Raw genomic sequence first — 22,811 nt, 5'->3', positions numbered from 1 at the left:
AAGAAAGGCCCTGTTCAATTCTATGAAGTGTGCTGCTGCTGCTGCTAAGTCGCTTCAGTCATGTCCGACCCTGTGTGATCCCATAGATGGCAGCCCACCAGGCTCCCCCGTCCCTGGGATTCTCAAGAGAGGTAAAAAAAAGGCTGCAGAAGAAGTCTGAAACTAGCAAAACTTGGTTCATGAGTTTATGGAAAGAAACCATCTCTATAACATAGAAGTGCAAGGTGAATCAGCAAGTGCTGGTATAGAGCCTACAGCAAGCTATCCAGAAGATCTAGCTAAGATCATTAACGAAGGTGGCTACACTAGACAACAGGTTTTTATTGCAATGCAACAGCCTTCTATTGAAAGAAGATGCCACCTAGGACTTTGATAGCTAGAGAGGCAAAGTCAATGCCTCACTTCAAACTTTAAGTGTTCTTGGCTCAGTCGTGTCCGACTCTTTGTGACCTCAGACTGTAGCCTGCCAGGCTCCTCTGTCTATGGGATTCTCCAGGCAAGAATACTGGAGTAGATTGCCATTCCCTTCTTCAGGGGATCTTCCCAACCCAGGGATCAAACATGGGTCTCTTGCATTGCAGGCAGGTTCTTTACCATCTGAGCCACCAGGGAAGCCCTCAAAGCTTTAAAGGACAGGCTCACTCTTTTGTTAGGGTCCCATGCAGCTGGTGACTTTGTGTTGAAGCCAAAGTTTATTTACCATTCCAAAAAATCCTAGGACACTTAAGAATTATATTCAATTTACTCTTTCTGTACAGAGTATATTCTATCAATGGAGCAACAAAGTCTGGATGATAACACATCTGTTCACAACATGGTTTACTGAATATTTTAAGCCCACTGTTAAGACATACTGCTGAGAAAAAAATATACATAATCCTTTCAGAATGCTCATTGATAATGCATCTGGTCATCCAAGCACTCTGATAGAGATGTATGACAAGATTAATGTTGTTTCCCTGCCTGCTAATGCAACATCCATTCTGCAGCCCATAGATCAAGAAGTAATTTCAACTATGAAGTCTTATTATTTAAGAAAGACATTATGTAAGGCTATGGCTGCCATAGATAATGATTCCTCTTATGGATCTGGGAAAAGTAAACTGAAAACCTTCTGGAAAGAATTCACCATTCTAAATGCCATTAAGAACATCTGTGATTCATGGGGAGGGGTCAAAATATCAACATTAGCAGGACTTTGGAAGAAATGGATTCCAACTTTCCCAGATGACTCTGAGAGGTTCAAGATTTCAGGAGTGTAAGTAATTGCAGGTAGAATTACTTATGGTATGGTGGAAATAGCAAGAGAACTAGAATTATTATTTATTTTTTTATTTTACAATATTGTGTTGGTTTTGCCATACATCAACATGCATCTTTAGAAGTGGAGTCTGAAATGTGACAGAATTGCTGCAATCTAATGATAAAAGTTTAACTGTTAAGGAGTAGTTATGGATGAGCAAAGAAAATAGTTTCTGGAGATGAAATCTATTCCTGGTAAAGATGCTATGAAGACCATTAAAATTACAATAAGAATTTAGAATATTACATAAATTTAGTTGATCAAGCAATAACAGGGTTTGAGAGGATTGAATCTAATTTTGAAAAAAGAAAGGTTCTGTTGTGGGTAAAATGTTATGAAACAACATTGCAAGTACAGAGAAGTTGTGAGAGGAAGATTTAATCAATGTAGCAAACTTTTTTGTTGTCTTATTTTAAGAAATTATCCAGTCCTCAGCAAGCATCACCTTGATCAGTCAGGAGTCATCAACATTGATACAAGTTCCTCTATAAGCAATAATATAAAAGGCTTATTGAAGGCTCAGACGGTTAGCATTTTTCAGCAGTATTTTCTGATTAAGATATGTACATTGTTTTTAGACATGATACTATTATATACTTAATAGACTACTATAGTATAAATATAAATTTTAATGCATTGGGAAACCACAAAATCCATATGACTCACATAATTTCTATATTAGCTTTATTGCAGTGGTCTGGAATAATACCTCCAAGGTATGCCTGTAGAGCTAGGACAGAACTAAAGAAAGCTTCTTGGATGAGAAGATAAAGGGGTTCAGGGGAATGAGTAAGCTATTTGCTTATAAAAGATACCTCTGTGTGATGCAGCTATTATAACAAGGAATTTCCAGGGAGGTCTTAACCTCAACTGGACAAATATTGACACTATACTTGGTACAACCTAGCATCTGTCAGTGTACACCTATGTATATTGTCTATCCTGATATCCTCTCATTTCTTTTACATTTAAAATACTTAATCTACAACTGTTTGGCTATTATACATGGGCTTCTCTGGTGGCTCAGACAGTAAAGCGTCTGGGTTCGATCCCTGGGTCAGGAAGATCTCCTGGAGAAGGAAATGGCAACCCACTCCACTACTCTTGCCTGGAAAATTCCATGGATGGAGGAGCCTGGTGGGCTACAGTCCATGGGGGTCTCAAAGAGTTGGACACGACTGAGTGACTTCACTTTAGTGGTATATATAGCTAGGGGCAAGCCCAGAAAAAAATCAAGAAAAAGAGAGGGCCGTTTTCCTAAAGCTGTCTTCACAGAGTGGAATTTTTCTTGCTTTCCTGGTGACTTAGCTGGTAAAGAGTCTGCCTGCAATGCGGGAGAACTGGGTTTGATCCCTGGGTTGGGAAGATCCCCTGGAGAAGGGAATGGCTACCCACTTTAGTATTCTGGCCTGGAGAATTCCATGGACTGTATAGTTCAAGGGGTCGCAAAGAGGGACATGACTGAGCAACTTTCACTTCACAGTCAAGGAATGTTACAGAAGTGTTTATTTTTTTTGTACCACTTTCCCATCCTAAGCCCATTTAATGACACTTTCATGAAGCCCAGTCAAAGATTATGACTCCTTCCCATCATTGTAATTCAGGCAGCCACCTTGAGCATTTGGGAGTTGGCATGTAAACAGACACCCATTTGTCACTCTTGTCTTAGGCTGAAGGTGAAAGCTATTCATTAGACAAGAAATACTATCATCATCTCTACCTCTTGAATTACATATATTATAAAATATTTAAGTTCAACTTCTGATTGCTAACTCTGCAATGAGAACTTCTTGTAATGCTTATTCACTGTACATCACTGATTTGAGAATCAAATGACATAGATTGCAGCTATCATTCTTATATATTAGTCTTTAGAATGTTTTTTGTTTTAGTTCTTCATACATATGCATGCACTTCAGATCCCTCCCCTGGGTGGAAGCTGTTGTTGTACAATTTCACTTTTCGTTTACAATATGACATTCTCATTGTCTTAACATTTTGTTCCTCTTTGAAAACAGGCTGATAAGGATGACTGAGAGATGGGCAAGACAAACTAGAGACAAGTCTGCTATCGCATATAGCTTAGTAGTTGAATACATTCAGGATATGGTCTGTGGTAGCCATAGTTATAAAGAACAGGTATATAGAACATAACATATTAGCAGAGTTTTAGAGTTAGAAGCTAAGTACTCAAGTTCTGTTCCTCCAGTTAACAATTTTTTGATCTTGGAGAAATTTTTCAACTTTTAATTTCTTAAGAATAAAACAAACATGTTGATACTTCAGAGAGATATTAATGATTAGATGAGAAAATAACTATAAATGATTTGTAAAGCACAAAGTATAATAAACATACCCATAAGTTTCTGTTCCATCACTCAGATGTAAATGACATAAAAGAACATTTAAAGATGTAAAATATATAGATTAATGTCAAAGTTAGCAAGTGACTGGTCTTAAACCATGATAACATACACAGTACCATGATTGCCTAAGTCAAATATGTGTGGGGCAATTTATATGATTAGTTTTTGTTAACATTTTTCTTTCTGTTTTACTTTAAAAAAGAGTTTTATGATTTACATGTCATGAAGTCAGGTTTTAGTTTCAATTTGATGAGTTTTGATAACTGTATACACCCCTGTACTGTCACTCAAAGTGAATTAGGATGTTGTCACTACTTGTGAATGTTTCTTTCTCTACTATATACTCATTTTAGCAGAGGCAATCATTTTTCATTTCTATCACCACAGATTTTGTTTTTGTCCTATAATTTGGATTTTATAGTATTCCTTTGTCTCTAAATGTTCACCTATGTTGTGTATATCAGTAACTTGTATATTCCTTTAAATTACTAAGTAGTATACCATTGAATATGTCAAAAATGAATATGTCAAAATGTTATTGCCTTTTTTCTCGGTGAATGACACTTGGCCTGTTTCCAGCTATTGCCTACATTAATGAGTTTGCTGTAACCATTATTGAGCGAGTCTTTTTGTGAACATGTTTTTTTCTCTTTAGACTGGGTGATCTCTCTTAGGAATGTGGTTCCCTTGAGGGTCTTATTTCTTTGGGAATGAAATTGCTAAGTCATAGAGTAGTTGCTGGTATGAGAGTAAAGTGGGACATCATCTTTGGAAAATTAACAGTATTTTATAAAAGTCAATGTATAGCTTATTTAACATCTACACTATTTATCTAGACTCTAGATAAAATTGCCAAACTGTCCTTTAAAATGTTTGTACAGACTTTACACTCTCACTAGGAATGCATTACAATTGCAGTCACTTTGTATATCCTGACTCGCTGTGCTTGTGTTGGTAACATATTCATCTTCACTTGGCATTGTCAGGGGGTTTGCGTGTGTTATTTCCTCCATGCTAATTGCACATACTAGTGTTTCACTCTTTTAAATTGTTGAATGATATTTTGTTATACAAATAACTGAATTTATTTATTCATTTCTCTTGTTAATAGACATTTGGATTGTTCCCAGATTTTGTCTGTGGTAGATAAAGCTGTTATAGACACTAGAACACAAATCTTTTAATAGGCTAATATTTTCATTTTTTATGAGTATTGGATTTCAGTTAATAATTCAGATTAGCAATTAACAAATTGCTACTTTCTGTGGGCCAAATCTGGCCCACCACCTGTCTTTGTAAATTCAAGTTTATTAACACAAGGTCATGTACACCTGTTTACATGTTTCCTATGAGTGCACTTGTGTTGCAGTGGACAAATTGAGCATTTGTAGTAGAAACCATCTGACATATAAAGCTTAAACTATTTGCTAGTTGACCAATTACAAAATAATTTTACCAAAACCCTTAGTTTAAATATACATTTATCTTTATAAGAACAAGCTACAATTCACCAAAGCAATTATGCAATTTTAAATTCATACCATTATATAACAATTTCAGTTGCTCCATATCTCTACCATTCTCTGATATTATGGTTCTTTGTTATTTTACACATTCTAAATTGTGGAAATGGTCTTACATTGTGGGTTTTAATTTGCATTTTTCTGAAAATCAAAAATTCTGATCACCTTTTCACGGAAGATTATTGATCATCTGTGTATCTTATTTTGTGAAATGTCTGTTGAAATCTTTTGTGAGTTTTATAATTATGTTGTCTATCTTTTTATTGTTCATTTGTAGTAGCTTCTTATATACTCAAGATACAAGTTCTTTTTATATGTATTTCAATTTTATCCCAGTTTTTGGATTTCCTTTTCATTCTATTCAAGGAATCTTTTGATAAATAAGAAATGTACACTCTTAAGAGTTCTAATTTGTCACTTTTCATTTGTGACTAGTGGTTGTCATGTCTTGTCTGGAAAAAGATCTTTGCCTATTCCAACGTAACAAAAATACTCTACCAAATTTTCTTACAAGTTTAGGAGTATGGTTCACTCCATATTACTTGTGTTTGGAGTTGAGTATAAGACAAAGTTCACTTTCTTTCCTTGTGGATATCAAAAGGTCAAAAATATTTTTAAAATATTTGTTAAATATATTTGTTAAAAATATTTTCTTTCCCCAATGAATTGATTTAGAACCTTGGCCAAGAATCAATCATACATGTTTGAGTTTACTCCTGGATTCTATATTCCTCTTATCTATTTCTCTATCCTTATGTCAATACTGTCTTTATTGCTATAGATTTATATGACCTTGAAATCAGTTAATATAAATCCTCCAGGTTTTATTATTCTTTTGCATTTTAGTTCAAATTTTAGAATAAGAGGTGTCAACGTCTTTTAAAAAAAAACACTCTCCGACATACATCACAGCAGGATCCTCTATGACCCACCTCCCAGAATATTGGAAATAAAAGCAAAAATAAACAAATTGGACCTAAATAAACTTAAAAGCTTCTTCACAACAAAGGAAATCATAAGCAAGGTGAAAAGACAGCCTTCAGATTGGGAGAAAATAATAGCAAATGAAGCAACTGACAAACTAATCTCAAAAATATACAAGCAACTCCTACAGCTCAATTCCAGAAAAATAAATGACCCAATCAAAAAATGGGCCAAAGAACTAAATAGACATTTCTCCAAAGAAGACATACAGATGGCTAACAAACACATGAAAAGATGCTCAACATCACTCATTATCAGAGAAATGCAAATCAAAACCACAAAGAGGTACCATTTCACACCAGTCAGAATGGCTGCGATCCAAAAGCCTACAAGCAATAAATGCTGGAGAGGGTGTGGAGAAAAGGGAACCCTCTTACACTGTTGGTGGGAATGCAAACTAGTACAGCCACTATGGAGAACAGTGTGGAGATTCCTTAAAAAACTGGAAATAGAACTGCCTTATGACCCAGCAATCCCACTGCTGGGCATACACACTGAGGAAACCAGAAGGGAAAGAGACACATGTATCCCAATGTTCATCACAGCACTGTTTATAATAGCCAGGACATGGAAGCAACCTAGATGCCCATCAGCAGATGAATGGATGAGAAAGCTATGGTATATATACACAATGGAGTACTACTCAGCCATTAAAAGGAATACATTTGAATCAGTTCTAATGAAGTGGATGAAACTGGAGCCTATTATACAGAGTGAAGTAAGCCAGAAATAAAAACATCAATACAGTGTACTAACACATATATATGGAATTTAGAAAGATGGTAACAATAACCCTGTATATGAGACAGCAAAAGAGACACTGATGTATAGAACAGTCTTTGGACTTGGTGGGAGAGGGAGAGGGTGGGATGATTTGGGAGAATGGCATTGAAACATGTATAATATCATGTATGAAACGAGTTGCCAGTCCAGGTTTGATGCATGATACTGGATGCTTGGGGCTGGTGCACTGGGATAACCCAGAGGGATGGTATGGGGAGGAAGGAGGGAGGAGGATTCAGGATGGGGAACACATGTTTACCTGTGGCGGATTCATTTTAATATATGGCAAAACCAATACAATATTGTAAAGTTAAAAAATAAAATTAAATTTAAAAAAATGTATTATATATACATATATGTATAACTGAATCACCTTGCTGTACAGCAGAAATCAACATAACATTGTAAATCAACTATGTTTTAATTAAAATATTGATAAAAAATAAATTTAAAAAATCTGGGATTTTAACTAAGATTGTATTGAATCCATATAAGTCTTGAGGATAGTGGAAATCTCAACAATATTGAGTCTTAATAACCCATATACAATCCATATTGCTAAGTCTTCTTTATCTCATCATATTTTCCTATTTTCTGTATTCTATTTCCATTAGGGATATTTTGCATATCTTTCATATTTTGTGTTAGGTATTTGATGTTTTAGATTATTTCTAAGTGTTTATTTCTGGTATATAGAAATATGATTAGTTTTATATCTTGTGGCCTGTGTTGAATTGGTAAATGTCTAATAGTCAGTTCATTGAGTGAAAAAAAGAGCTCAAGTTTGCAATTTGCTAATTTTCATGGAATAAAAGTTTTGGTATAAGATATCAAGCTACTAATGTATATGATTGAAAATGAATTAGCATGATGTGTGCAGTAGCATGTTAATCTATGGTATTACCATTATACAGATGCAGTAGATGTGCTGCTGCTAAGTCGCTTCAGTTGTGTCCGACTCTGTGCAACCCCATAGACGGCAGCCCACCAGGCTCCCCCGTCCCTGGGATTCTCAAGGCAAGAACACTGGAGTGGGTTGCCATTTCCTTCTCCAATGCATGAAAGGGAAAAGTGAAAGTGAAGTTGCTCAGTCGTGTCCGACTCTTAGCGACCCCATAGACTGCAGCCCACCAGGCCCCTCCATCCACGGGATTTTCCAGGCAAGAGTACTGGAGTGGGGTGCCATTGCCTTCTCCAAGTAGATGTAAATATCCTCAAACCATAGACATTAAAAGGTATTAAAATATATCAGGAGGTGGTCATTTCTGAGTATACTTTAGATTTTAATATAACTTATTTCATAAGTTTAATTTAAATTTATTTCTGTTGCTTTAAAACCTGTACATAAAATTCCTGAAAATTGGAAAAAAAAAAAAATCAGCTCTTGTGAATCAGTTTCACTCAGGTTCAGCAAGTTATTGCCTTTGACTTTTGTAATTCTACTACTAGTTCTGTCATTAGTTATTTTTAGTTTTCACAGTGTTCAATCAGGTTACTTGTAAATAAGAACATGTTTACTTCTTTCTTTATAGATTTCATGCCTTTTATTGATTCTTCCCAGTTAGGATTTCCAGTAAAATTTTTATAGAAGTAGGAGCAAGCACCGTTTTCATTCCCCTATTCTCAAGACTTCACTGATCTTTTTATAAAAGCTTAGTTACCAGCATTATCAGAATTAGATCCACTTTATTGTCTGCTGTCCAACTGAAGAGTACACGGGTGATCTCTGTGCTCTCTGATTGCAATGCCAGTTTCCTGGGCCTTAAGAGCTCCCTCTCTTCCCTGGTGTCCTGACCCCAGCCTTTGGGTTGCAGTGCACTTGAAGTAGGTCTGGGGTACCTTGGGAGCTTTTGTCAGTGCCCGATATTCACACCCAGTGTTTGGCAAGTCAGCTTTCTACTTGGTGAATCCTTAGAGTTCCTCAGAGAGAATTATGTCAGTTACATCTGTCCTTCCCAAAGCCACCAGGAGGAAATTATCCATTCTCCTGTCATAATTTCATCTTAAGCAGTGTCAGTGTCTTGCGGTGAATGATGGGTCATGAACCTCAGTGGGGTTATCTCTCTGCTGTCTTGACCTATTTTTAGGCACTCTACCTTGCCCTCTTGGAAGGCCCAGGGGAAAGAATTGGCAAGTGGATGTAAACTTGCTCTGTGCTTAAGACTTCTCAGGAGTCTAATCCTTCACACGTGTCCACACATAGCCGCTAAAAATTTGACTGATTTCTTCTTTACAGCCATCTGTAGTAGATTTTTCATTTTCTCACGATTCTACATACAGAAAAGCAGATTTAGACCTCTTCTTTCTCAAGAAATGCTCATTACTTTTTGTAATTTAGTTCATTTAGTTTTCTTTGTTTCTGCTCAGTTTAAAACTACCATGAGCTTTTGGCTTCTCTGTCTTATTCTCATTGTTATGGTGGGTTCTCTGACTTTTTAATTTGTTCATTCAGATTTTGAGCACACTCAAAATGTCTTTATAAAGGTCTTACCATTACTTATGAAGTTTTTAAGAAATCAGAAGCAAGAAAATTGGAAATCAATTAAAATCATACCATTTCTTACTCTCTATATGCTATATTGAGCTATATTCAGTTAATAGGTTATCCTTCTCTCTATCTAGATCTAAAATTGACTGAGTTCCAGTGGCTTGCAAACAATATTAAGTTCAATGTTTAAACACAGCCATGAGTTTTGTACTTTGTTGTAACTGAGGAGATTGAGACTTGGTGAGGTTGTCTGTCTAAGATCACACAATCAAGTACAGAGACAGAATTCAACTTCAATTTGTCTAATTTGAGACTTTGTACTTAATCATCATACACCTCTACTTCTATATCTGTCCAGATTTCTGAAAGATGGCTACTTTGTAAGTTACCAGTCTCATGAATCACTGCATCATTGTTGCCTCAATGGATTGGCATAGTCTATGTACAAACACATGTGTCAGACTTGCCAAAATTTACTTTTAAGAAGAAAGGAATTCTCTACCTGTGAGGCAGGCCTATCACTAAAAATTAAAAGAAAAAATTGCATGGTTGTAATTATTAATACAGTTAATTAATTTTCTTCTTCAGATGTATGTTTCTGAGCTGGATAGGTGTTAACCTCAGAAAGCCTCCTCTGAGAGCCTGTACCCTTGATTGTCAATCCCCATTTAACTTTAAAGCTGTTGTTAAAGGAGGTCTGCAGTGTTTAATATCTGCTTCATTTGGGTAGAATACCTGGAATCAACAACTTGAAGCTATTTTTTTTTCTTCCTGAATTACTTCTGTAATTATTGCTATATACTGTGGGCTGTGGAATATGTCTTTTTAGTCAGAAGTACAGGAGAATTTGCACAAGGTCATCATGAACCTAATTGAAGAAGTAATTACCTAACTTCATTTTCTCCTTTTGTCCATATACCTTAAGAAAATATGTTAAATGAATAACATGATTGGTTTTTTACCAGAATCAATCCTGTTTCTAAGCCATATTTTATGTTCAGATTTTTTACACTGTGAATTATTTTAAATTTCATGCATAGGCAATGATTAGAGGAAAAGGAAATGTGAAATATTTAAGCAATCCATTCCCATCCTAATACTCGCAAACAACTAAGATATTTTAACTGCAAAAACGTCCTTTCTGTAATAGGGCCATGTTTTCAAGTATTAAAAAAACTGGTTCATGTGAAAATATTTGGCTGTTGTATCATCACTTTAACTTTCTCACTGAGCAGAAATAGACATTATTAAATAGTGCCCCTCAAATTTACTGTTATACTTTGGAGTATGAACAATCCCTCTAACCCCAGTGATTTTCCCTGACTTAGTCCTGGGATATATAGCTCAGAAAAACTAAACATTCCTGCTCTGGTGCATTATATGTGTTTCTGAAAAGCCTCAGTTCAGAAAATCAGAAGTTGTAGGGAAAAATAGGATTGAGGGAGACCATTCAAAACCTATGGCACTTTGTAACCAGAAAACTGAAAAAAATATATAATAAATGTATTAAAAGTGCTAACATGATAATATGCTAATTTTTTTATATTTGAGTTTAGATTTTTCTTAAGATAACACACAGCAAAATAGCTTTAGGAAACAGGTGTAACAGTCTCCTAGCTTAGCCATGTCAGGCCTGAGTGACAGAGATGCTCCTTGCAATAGTCACATTTATTATCACCATCCTTTTCGGGATAATATTTTAAAAAGAACAGAGTTTGGAGAGCAACTGCTACTAGACATACTCCTTTCTACAGAAACTTTAGTTGCACTTTTTTTTAATGTTATTTGAATCAAGACATATTTTAGCAAAGAGACAGTGATAATGAATTAGAAATAATTCATTATCACTGTAGGAAAAGGGTAAAATAAGAAAGGGTAAAAGGAAAAGGGTAAAATCGCAATTAAATGGGTATTTGGGACAATCACTTACAAATAAGGGCATCCAAACAGTTTAGCGTTAAAATATATCAGCAATTTACTTTAGCTGCTCTGAGGGATTTACATATATGGGATAGGATGAGGGATGGAAATTAGATACTTTTGAGGTTTTGATTGTGATTTCCAGCTCTCCTGAATCCATTTACTTGTTGAATTGTATACGGTTCTCACTTTGCAAACTTTAAATTAATGCTTATTAAAATCATCAGGATGTTTATTTTTCCTTATTTAGCTTGTTTTCGTTTTTTTAATTTTAATGTATATAAAAAGGAAATGGGGCTGATGATGTTTTAATTTACAGCACCTTTCATCATTCTGTAAAGTTACATAAAGTAGAAATCTATCGAGAGAATGTAAGTGGAGCACACTTCCTTGTTCATCAGTGAGATATTTAATGGAACGATTCTTGTAGATCCAGACAGGAGAACATGAAGGTATCTATCCTGTGGAACACATGCAAGAAGACAGAACAATGCTCACTCAGTAAACAGAAGAGAGACTGTATACAGGGTAGTGAAGGAGGTTTGGGGAAGTGCTAGGCAAAGTCACAGCCATGGAGTGACTTCCTGCTCTGAGAAAAGGCATGGATGTGAACAACGCTGCCAACAATGGGACAGAGTGAGCCACGTAGTTCCAAAGCCTGGCCTGCTGAGTGTCCTGGGCTTCCAGAGGTAGCAAGTACCAAACATAAGAAATGGTGACTATGGTGAAGTAAAGTTACTGAAAGAATTCAACCTTTCATTCATTTATGAACAGCCAACCACCATACCCAATGTTGAAGTCAACTGTTTGTCCTTACCAGACACACAAAGCAGGCTGCCCATTGGCCCCATGACAGTTTAGAACCCCTGCTTTGGTGCCCTTCACTTTAGGGTCAGGTTCCAGCAGCCCTGCTCCCATGCCACTGGTATCTGAGCAGTTGTCCCTTGTGGCAGAGAGCAGATACCTCTGATCTCAGATCCAGTCTCTGTTTCCAGTCCCTAAGACCTGGGTTGCCGTATGGCCCAGTTTTTCCATTCTTCTTCTGCAAGCCCACATTTCTCAACTGAGAGCAGTCTGCCACTCCTAGGGGTTAAACTTTGCATGCCCACTCATGACTACATGATTTTTTTTTTTTTTAAGGAAATGCCATTTCACCCTTTTTTCCCTCCAAAGTGATAGGAATTCACTTTTCCAGCCTCAGAAGTAAGCACCAGTAAACCCTCTAGTTTCCTGTCAAACCACTAACCCCACTCCTGAACTATTCTGTTTCACATTCCTGCTCCTGGGTTTGACAGTTATTTGGAGATAAACTCTTCCCAGACTCCTGAGGCCAAGATATTGGGACTTAAAGGTTAGACTATGCCAATATTAACTTCTGAAATGATTACTTATTTCCCTGAGAAACTGGTCAGATAGAAATTTGCCAACTGATAATCCACCTATGATTAATATAAAGATAATAATCAGTTCAGTTCAGTTCAGTCGCTCAGTCATGTCTGACTCTTTGTGACCCCACAGACTGCAGCACGCCAGGCCTCACTGTCCATCACCAACCCCAGGAGTTTACACCAACTCATGTCCATTGAGTCAGTGATGCCATCCAACCATCTCATCCTCTGTCATCCCCTTCTTATCCTGCCTTCAATCTTTCCCAGCACAGGGTCTTTTCAAATGAGTCAGTTCTTCACATCAGGTGGCCAAAGGATTGGAGTTTCAGCTTCAACATCAGTCCTTCCAATGAATATTCAGGACTGATTTCCTTTAGGATGGACTGGTTGGATCTCCTTGCAGTCCATGGGACTCTCAAGAGTCTTCTCCAACACCACAGTTCAAAAGCATCAATTCTTCGGTGCTCAGCTTTCTTTATAGTCCAACATGACACATCTATACATGACAACTGGAAAAAACATACCTTTGACTAGGCAGACATTTTTTGGCAAAATAATATCTCTTCTTTTTAATATGCTGTCTAGGTTGGTCATACTTTTCTTGCAAGGAGCAAGCATCTTTTAATTTCATGGCTGCAGTCACCATCTGCAATGATTTTGGAGCCCCCAAAAATAAAGTCTGTCACTGTTTCCACTGTTTTCCCATATATTTGCAATGAAGTGATGGGACCAGATGCCATGATCTTAGTTTTCTGAATGTTGAGCTTTAAGCCAACTCTCCTCTTTCACTTTCATCAAGAGGCTCTTTAGTCCTTCACTTTCTGCCATAAGTGTGGTGTCATCTTCTTATCTGAGGTTATTGATATTTCTCCTGGCAATCTTGATTCCAGCTTGTGCCTCATCCAGCCCAGCATTTCTCATGAGGCACTCTGCATATAAGGTAAATAAGCAGGGTGACAATATGCAGCCTTGACGTACTCCTTTCCCGATTTGGAACCAGTCTGTTGTTCCATGTCCAGTTCTAATTGTTGCTTCCTGACCTGCATACAGATTTCTCAGGAGGAAGGTCAGGTAGTCTGGTATTCCCATCTCTTTAAGAATTTTCCACAGTTTGTTGTGATAATAATAGATAATAATAATAATAATAGAGTATTATTTTTTGTCAGGCATTCTGACCCTTAACATGTATTGAAGAATTTAATCTGTACAGAAATCCTGAGAAAGCTGATGCATAGGATGGCAAAATATGTTTTCTGAAGTTTCACAGTTAGTAATTGACAGATGAAGAATTCAAACCCAAGTTTCCTAACTATAATAAGAGTTTATGATCTTAACCACCACATTAATATAAGAATCTGCTGAGAAAGCCATCTACTAATTCAAATAAAAGAAATTGTAGAAGGAGGCACAATTTGTAGGTAGAGGTATAAATGTGACATATATCAATCCTTAAAAACATAAACTAACATTTTAAGGGAAAATACAACTAGCAACTCAAATCTTTGATTTGTAGTCTTAAATAAAGTAACAAAAATCCAATGATACTATTTTGACCTTGCGATTCTGATTCCTCTAGAAATGAAGCTGGAAATTGGAGAACTGTGAAAAAGATGTTTCTCCTTAAGTGAAAATAAGAATAGTCTGAGGAAATTGTATAGTCTGATAAGTTTCTATAACTGATGGGGAATACAATGGTAAATCTACAACTGTTTCCCTCTGCGATTCAAAGATATCTATGTGCAGATGCTTCCTACCCTCAAGAGTCCTACAACTTAAATGCTAAGACCGCAGATAATTTTGGACTATACATTTAATTCAAGTTTTAGAGTTATAGTCAAGATTAAATGATCAGATCACTGGATTATTGTTCCTGTTGTTAGTGACTGAGAATGAGAATCAAAGTACCTAGAATAATTGCATGACCATCTTTCTGTTGCTGGGAAAGACCAGGGAAAACTTTCTCTTGGACTACGTAAAAAAAACACATATAAGTCCAGAGTGTAATGTAGTGTTCTGTGACCTGCTGTGATGCACACTACTTGCTTTTGTTCTACTGACCGAATGTGATGACCTATAAATAAGCTAATGTTTCATGATGTTAAGTAATATTTCTGCTTGATGTTCCAGGTGGATTGTATATATTTGCAAATTTCAAATCAGCACTTGGAAATAAGTCAGACGAAGAAAGTCAAATATTTGTGAGTTCACTCTTATGTGGAATATAAAAAACAAGCAAACAAAGAGAAAAACCTAATAAATGAACAAACCAAACCAAACAAAGCATACATACAGGTACAGAGAACAGAGTTGTGGTTTTCAGAGGGAAAAGGAAAAGGAAGAAAGGTGAAATGGGTAAGGGGGATCAGCTGTATGGTAATAGGTTGAAATTAAACTTTTGGTGGTGATCACTAGTGTATACAGAAGTAAAAGTGAAAAGCCACCAGGGAAGCCCAGTGCTGTACACATGAAGCTTAACATTATAAACCAATGCTATCTCTGCTGCTGCTGCTGCTGAGTCACTTCAGTCATGTCCGACTCTATGCAACCCCATAGACGGCAGCCCACCAGGCTCCCCCGTCCCTGGGATTCTCCAGGCAAGAACACTTGAGTGGGTTGCCATTTCCTTCTCCAACGCATGAAAGGGAAAAGTGAAAGCGAAGTTGCTCAGTCATGTCTGACTCTTAGCGACCCCATGGACTGCAGCCCACCAGGCTCCTCCATCCATGGGATTTGCCAGGCAAGAGTACTGGAGTGGGGTGCCATTGCCTTATCTCTAATAAAAAATAAATCAACATTTGGATAACAAATTACAAAAGGACACTATAGAACTAGAAAATTGAATAAAACAAATGTTTTAGCTTTTTTGGTTTATATACCAATTTTTATTTTATTTAATTTGAAGTCTTTGTGTAGAATCCTATGCTAAGATTACCATTCTTCTCCAGCCAATTAGTCCCCCTAATTACAGCCACTGACAGGAGAATGGCCCTGTAAACTGACCTCCATTCTACAGGATCCATCTAGTAATCACATGCAGTGGAGACTGAGGAATTGAGACCCATCATGTGACCACAGAAGCTAGAAGAAATGTGCAGTCTAAACCTTGTTCAGTTTGCTTATTAGTTATAACAGATGATTTTTTTTAAAAAGTAGCTGTATTGATAATATTCATTTAAATCCATGCCATATAATCATTTCTACTTCTTATGGTTTTAGAAGCTATAAATTCTAGACCACTTAGAAAAATCAGGTTTGAAGTACTTCACTCTGTTTTCCTGGAACTAATCACAGGATTATATTGAGTTTATAAAGTCTGGCTATGAATGTACCTAGAACATTCTAGGAATATCTCCAATATAGAAGTTAGTGATTTCACTAACATTGTAATAAAATGTTTTATAGTAGCACGATGTGCAAAGAAATTGGGTATTTTAATAAAAAAATTCTTCCAAGTTTCTTCCATTAAAAAAGCTTTCATCCTGAAATGGATGGAAACAGTGAAGTAGGCATATCAAGTGTAGTATTACTAAAGAATCAAGTAACAAAACAGACACTCAAATAATACAGAATTTAGTCAAATGCCAAGAGTATACTGTATTGACTTTAGTTTCAAATGATCTTGAATTTGTGTTTTTAAATAAGATGTTTAAATTACAATATCATCCTCATTTTCTCTCTCTCTTAAAAAAATTTACATGAGAGGTAGATTTTATTTATTCCTTAAATTAGAGAATCACAGAAGGCTTCATTCTACTTAGATGTGTACCATTCCTAATGAGAGAGATAATATACATTTGTATTTCTTTTTGAAATATTTTTCAAAAATTTTAGAACATACGTTCTCTAATTAAGCTTTTCACAAAGTTTGTAGGGGGGGGGGAAGAGCTAACATAGCCAACAGTAGTAAAATAATATTTTAAAGTAGAAAACTTGATTTAAAATTCAGATTTAAACAATTTATATAAATATATATGAGAGGTTGAACAAAGTTCATATATCTAAATGTAAGGTGGGTGCTGTATTAGTTTCTTACTCTTAAAATAACACAGCTTATTATTTAAGTAAATACTTTAACAATATTTACAGATCAGTTTAAACATTTTGGAACATATATACAAATCTCTGAGGTAATCATGGAAATTATGTTATCTCCATTTAATTACATGAGAAAAATTAGAATGAAATTTAATGATTTTTCTCAACTAGTTTTACAAATTATAAGTCTCAAATCCAAGATGTTCTGTAATCTCTCAATACTTATATTTTTCCTTCTGTTTTTGTTAACCAAAAGTATTTTTAAGGTGTTTCTGCCCCAGAGGTCAGGTTTTTTTTTTTTTCCCTTTTTACCAAAGATTCTGGTGTATAATTAGGTCAAAGAGCTAATGAAGCTTCCCTAGGAGATTTTTCACTCAGAAAATGAAATGTAGAATGCTCCCAGGAGCTGTGAATGAACAAAGGAAGGTGGTTATATTCAAGACAGCAGCTTAAAAGAAAAAGACAGCAGCTTAATCTTCATTGTTGGAAAATCTAGGCTAAGTGACCCCAGTTCAAAGATGCTTCCATTATCCAGAGACTGTATCGTTTTCCAAATCTTAATTGACAGATCTTAAAAGGGTGTTTTGACATTATAGAATGTCCACATTGCTAGAGACATCATATAAATACAGAAAAATTTACACTTGTCTAAACAGCTAAATAAAGATGGATAAATGAGAAAGAAGCCTTTGGATCTTAATGATAATACCTTGGTAGAGAGAACAGGTCCAAATAAATGGTTGAAAACTACAAACTACTCCTCCATGTGTGGTTTTCTCCATGCATGAACCATTACCAAAGTTTGTTAGAGAATTTCTCTTGCAATCTATTCTGTATAGCATAGTTAGAATAATGTCCCTAAGTGCCATATTGCTTGAGTACCACTTTTCTTCCTAAAGAGTCAACAGAAGAGAGACGTCATAGTAAAGGGGAAATATATGGGTTTATATTTAAGTTAAACAATACCAAGACTAGCTGTTTATTTACTAACTGATCTTGTGAAATTATTTAACCAGTTTTTCTTGTATAAACTGAAACTTCCTAAACATGTCTTGCATTCTACTGTCTTACTGTTTTGCTGGTGCATTCCTCTTTCTGAAATGCTCACTCCTTTATTTTTGCTTGTCTAAAGCCGTCCAGTCTTCAAGACTCAACTCAAATGTTTACTTCCCTGGATCAAGTAAGATAAAAGATATTTCTTCCTATTTGGTTTTCAATACTTCTAAACTTGTTCCTGTCATATAACCTTTACCAGAAAAACAAAACAAAACAAAAAAAACCCCACTATTTCTTCTAGTGGGTTTCCCTGATAGCCCAGTTGGTATACGGTAAACACAGTAGGAGCTCAGTAATGCTATAATATCTACAAAATGTTCATGGGGATCAATGATTGTATACTTAGAAATATTAATAATTGGTTGATTAAAAAGTTCAGCCAATGACAGATTTGATTGTAAACCTAAAAGAAAATTTCATATGGATATGCAAGAACCCTTTTCTAGTCAATATTTTATTACCTTGAAGAAGGACATCAATGCAATGTTCTTTAAATCTACCAGTAACATCAAATGGAAAATAATATGCATTACATTGAAAGACAAAATCAGCACACTGTTCAATTCCAGGATTTTCATACTCACATGCAAATCCAGTATGACTCATTTTATTAAGAACATTTCCCATAAATCCATTCAACTCTTGATGTAGTTGATGTATTTTATTGCATCTATAATCAATTCTTAGAACACTGACAAGTTTTAAAAAATATGGAAGGGGAAACCCAAAGAAAGTCATTTTTTAACAGTCTTTTTTCTCTCTCAGTGTGAAACCCCTTGCTTTTGTTTTCTTAATTATGTGACTCTTCATCATTGCCACTAAGTCCAAGCTGACAAGAATTTGCTTTCTGCTTTTTTCTTTTTTCCGTGCATGCATGCAGTGTCTTGGACTTCCCTGATGGTTCAGACGGTAAAGCATCTGTCTACAATGCGGGAGACCTGGGTTCGAGCCCTGGGTTGGGAAGATCCCCTGGAGAAGGTTTTATGGGAAATGTTCTTAATAAAATGAGTCATACTGGATCTGCATGTGAATATGAAAATCCTGGAATTGAATAGTGTGCTGATTTTGTCTTTCAATGTAATGCATATTATTTTCCATTTGATGTTACTGGTAGATTTTAAAGAACATTGCCGTGTCTTATAGATATCAATTAAGTCTAACTGGTCTGTTGTATCATTTAGGACCTCTGTTGACTTACTGATTTTCTGTCTTGATAATCCGCCCATTGATATCATGTAATATTAAAAATCTTTTGCTATTTTTATATTATTTCCAATTTTTCAGTTTTGTTTACTGGTATTTGTTTTAGATATGTAGATACTCCTATATTGAATTGAATGTGTATATGTTAATAAGTGTAACAATCTCTTCCCTTGTAGCGATCCCTTTATCATTGTATAATGATGATGTCTTCTTTGTCTTTCTTTATGGACTTTGTTTTAAGTCTATTTTGTCTAATATTATTATTGCTACTCATACTTTCTTCTTTTTCCATTAGCATGAACTATCATTTTTCATTTCATTACTTTCAGCCTGTATTTCTTTCACCCTGAAATGAATCTCTTATAGGCAGCATATTTCAGGTTCTTGTTTTTTTTTTAATCCAATCTGTCACCCTGTTCCTTTTGATCAGAGCATACAGTCCATTGACATTTAAAGTAATTATTGATGAATGCATACTTATTGCCAATTTAATTCATGCCTTTCACTTTTTTTGTAGTTCTTTGTTCATTTCTTCTTTTTGTTTTTTCTTTTGTATTTTGATGATCTGTAGTATATTTGAGTTCCTTTTGTTTATTATTTCTTTGTGTGTGTGAATCTTATGTATTGTTTTGGTTTGTGGTTACTATGAAGTTCAAGTACATTGATCCAGAACTCTATACTTGCTTTAAACTGATAGTCATTCAAGTTCAAACACATACTAAAAGATGTACATTTTATATTCTCCTCCCTCACAGTTGTAATTTGGATGTTCTATTTTGCATCTTCATGCTTATCTTTTTATGGTTAATTGTAGTTATAATTGGTTTTTACAAATTTTTATTGTTTTCTTAACCTATGTACCTGCTTATTTAAGTGAACTTCAGTGTTTTTATATATTTGCCTTTTGTATTATGATTTGCCCTTTTCTATAGATCTTGCTTCTTTTCTATTTAGAGAAGACCCCTCTCAATATTTCTTTTAGGATAGGCTTAGTATTGCTGAATTCTTCTAGTTTTTGTTTGTCTGAGAAATTATTTCTCTCTGTTTTAAATGATAATCTTGCTGATAGGTTGCTGTATTTCCCTTTCAGGATTTTCAGTATAACATGCCATTCCCTTCTGGCCCACAAAGTTCCTGCAGAGAATTCGGTTGATAGCCTCATGTGGGTTCCCTTCTAATTCACTCTGTTTTTCCCTTGCTGCCTTTAGAAACTTCTCTTTATCTTTAGCTTTGGCCATTTTGATTGTTGTAGGTCTTTGTATGAGTCTGTTGGGGCTCATCTTCTTTGGGGCCCTCTGTGCATCCTGTTGGAGAAGGCAATGGCAACCCACTCCAGTACTCTTGCCTGGAAAATCCCATGGACGAAGGAGCCTGGTGGGCTGCAGTCCATGGGGTCGCTAAGAGTCAGACACGACTGAGCGACTTCACTCTCACTTTTCACTTTCCTGCATTGGAGAAGGAAATGGCAACCCACTCCAGTGTTCTTGCCTGGAGAATCCCAGGGACGGGGGCGCCTCGTGGGCTGACGTCTATGGGGTCACACAGGGTCGGACACGACTGAAGTGACTTAGCAGTAGCAGCAGCAGTGCATCCTGTAACTGAATATGTTTTCTTCTTTAGGTTTGGAAAGTTATCAGCCAAAATTTCTTAAAATACATGTTTGATCCAGTTCAAGGAAATGACAGCCCACTCCACTATTCTTGCTGGAGAATCCCATAGATTCCTGGCAGACTACAGTTCATGGGGTTGCAAAGAGTCAGACACAACTAAAACGATTTATAATGCATCTCTCTCTCTTCCTCTTATGATGCCCCTATTATGCATAAAGTGAAGTTGCTCAGTCGTGTCCAACTCTTTGAGACCCCATAGACTGTAGCCCATCATGTTACTCTGTCCATGGGATTTTCCAGGCAAGAGTATTGGAGTGGGTTGCTATTTCCTTCTCCAGGGGATCTTCCCAACCCAGGGATCGAACCCAGGTCTCCTGCAGTATAGGCAGCCTTACCGTCTGAGCCACTAGGGTTTTTTTCTGTTTTATATTATCCCATAGATTTTATATGTTGCTTTTATTTTTATTTCATTTGTTTTTTTGTCTGCTGTTCTGATTGGGTGGTTTCTATTATTCTATCTATGTTCCAGATCACTTATTCATTCTTCTGTGTCATTTGTTCTGATCTTTATTTTTTCTAGATTGTCTATTTTTGATTGGTTCATCTATATAGTTTATAGTTCCTTGTTCCAGTTTTCTGCATTTCTATCAATAATATTTTTTCATTCATTTAGCATTTTTATTGCCTCCATTTTGAACTCAGGGTCTAGTATACTGGTGAGGTCTGTTTTATTATTCTTTCAGGTGTTTCTCTTGTTATCTTAGATGGGAATAGTTCTTCTACATTTTCATTTTAACATTCTCTGTCTGTATCAATGTAGGAGAAACAATTGTCTACTCTGGTCTTTAAAGGGTATTTTTATGTGGGAGCTTCCCTCTATAGACAACGTGTTTCCAATGTTTTTGGTTAAGAGGGCTGGTTGTGTTATACAAGTCATGTCTTCCTTCCAGATGTGCTGGATGTTATCCCCTTAATATGAGGTGTGATTTTTGTTGTACAATCTAGAGCCTATTTTGGGTGTGACATGGGACTTCCTATCTCTTCTATGGCTGTAATCACCTGTCAGAGATAGAGACTGCTCCCCAGTTGTTGGAATAGAAGCCCTTAAGGTTGGGTTGAATCAGGTTCCATTTTCCTCAAGTGCATGCTCTGCCCCAGAGGAGGTACTTTCGAAAACAATTGAGACCCCTGTGCTACAGTGGACCAGTGTGCCACCTGAATAGGCAGCTGCAGTTTTGCTCAGAAGCATCCCCTTCCCTCGTGTGTTCATCTCAGATCTAGTGAAAGGCTATTATGTGGAGTAGATTAGTGCTGGGAGTCAGGGTGCTGTGGTTGTAGGAACTGAGATGGTGATACTATCACCAGAGATCTACGCCACTTCTCTGGCAGACTTGTCCTAGGACCTGTTTGCCCTGGATCTACAGCCAAGCTGTGGTGAAGTGAGTAAAGCTGAACACTCCCACTGGGAAGTGAACTGCTGAATACTGCTAAGTGTGCAGATAAGGGCTGTTGCTGCCCAACCTGGGCCATGCCATAGGCCCCCTTGGTTGTCTCTGCATAGCGTGAGGAGTCTCAGAGCCTGTCTTCCTGAGGTGCAGTTCTTAGCTATCTTGTGTTCCTGTGGCATTGCTCTAACAGTGTCCTCTATTACTCCGCCTGGATCACACCCCAAATGTCCCAGTCTCTCTTGTCCGAATATCTGCTCATGTCACATGTGAGGCTCTGATATGGAGTGAGCAGGGCTGGTGTATTTTCCACTTCACAGAGTGAATTGCTGTTAGGTGGTAGCCCCCAATGCAGGGCTCTCTCCACTCTGAATGTAATGAAAACAGCATATGCCCACTCTTCATAATTAGTCTAGGCTTCTCTAGTCCTTCTATCTGAAAGTGGATTTTCCATCAGGCAAGGGGGCCTGTCTTCCCTGCACAAAACCACAGGACTGTCCAGATTGTGGTTTAATTTGCTCACTCCCCTGAGTGAGGGCTGCCTGTGCAGACTTCCTTCTCCTTACAGATACCTCCTGGGGTGCAGGCTCCAACCCAATGCCTTCCCCCCACGCATTCTATCTGGTTAAGTGGAGGTCTTTCTTAATGCTTTGGTTTTATAGGAGTTCTCCAGTTTCCAGTTTGTTTTCATGAGAACTGTTCCACAT

This window comes from Bison bison, unplaced genomic scaffold, assembly GCF_000754665.1.
Source record: "Bison bison bison isolate TAMUID 2011002044 unplaced genomic scaffold, Bison_UMD1.0 scf7180017864177, whole genome shotgun sequence".
Taxonomy (NCBI): Eukaryota; Metazoa; Chordata; class Mammalia; order Artiodactyla; family Bovidae; genus Bison; species Bison bison.
This window is presented reverse-complemented; position numbering follows the sequence as displayed.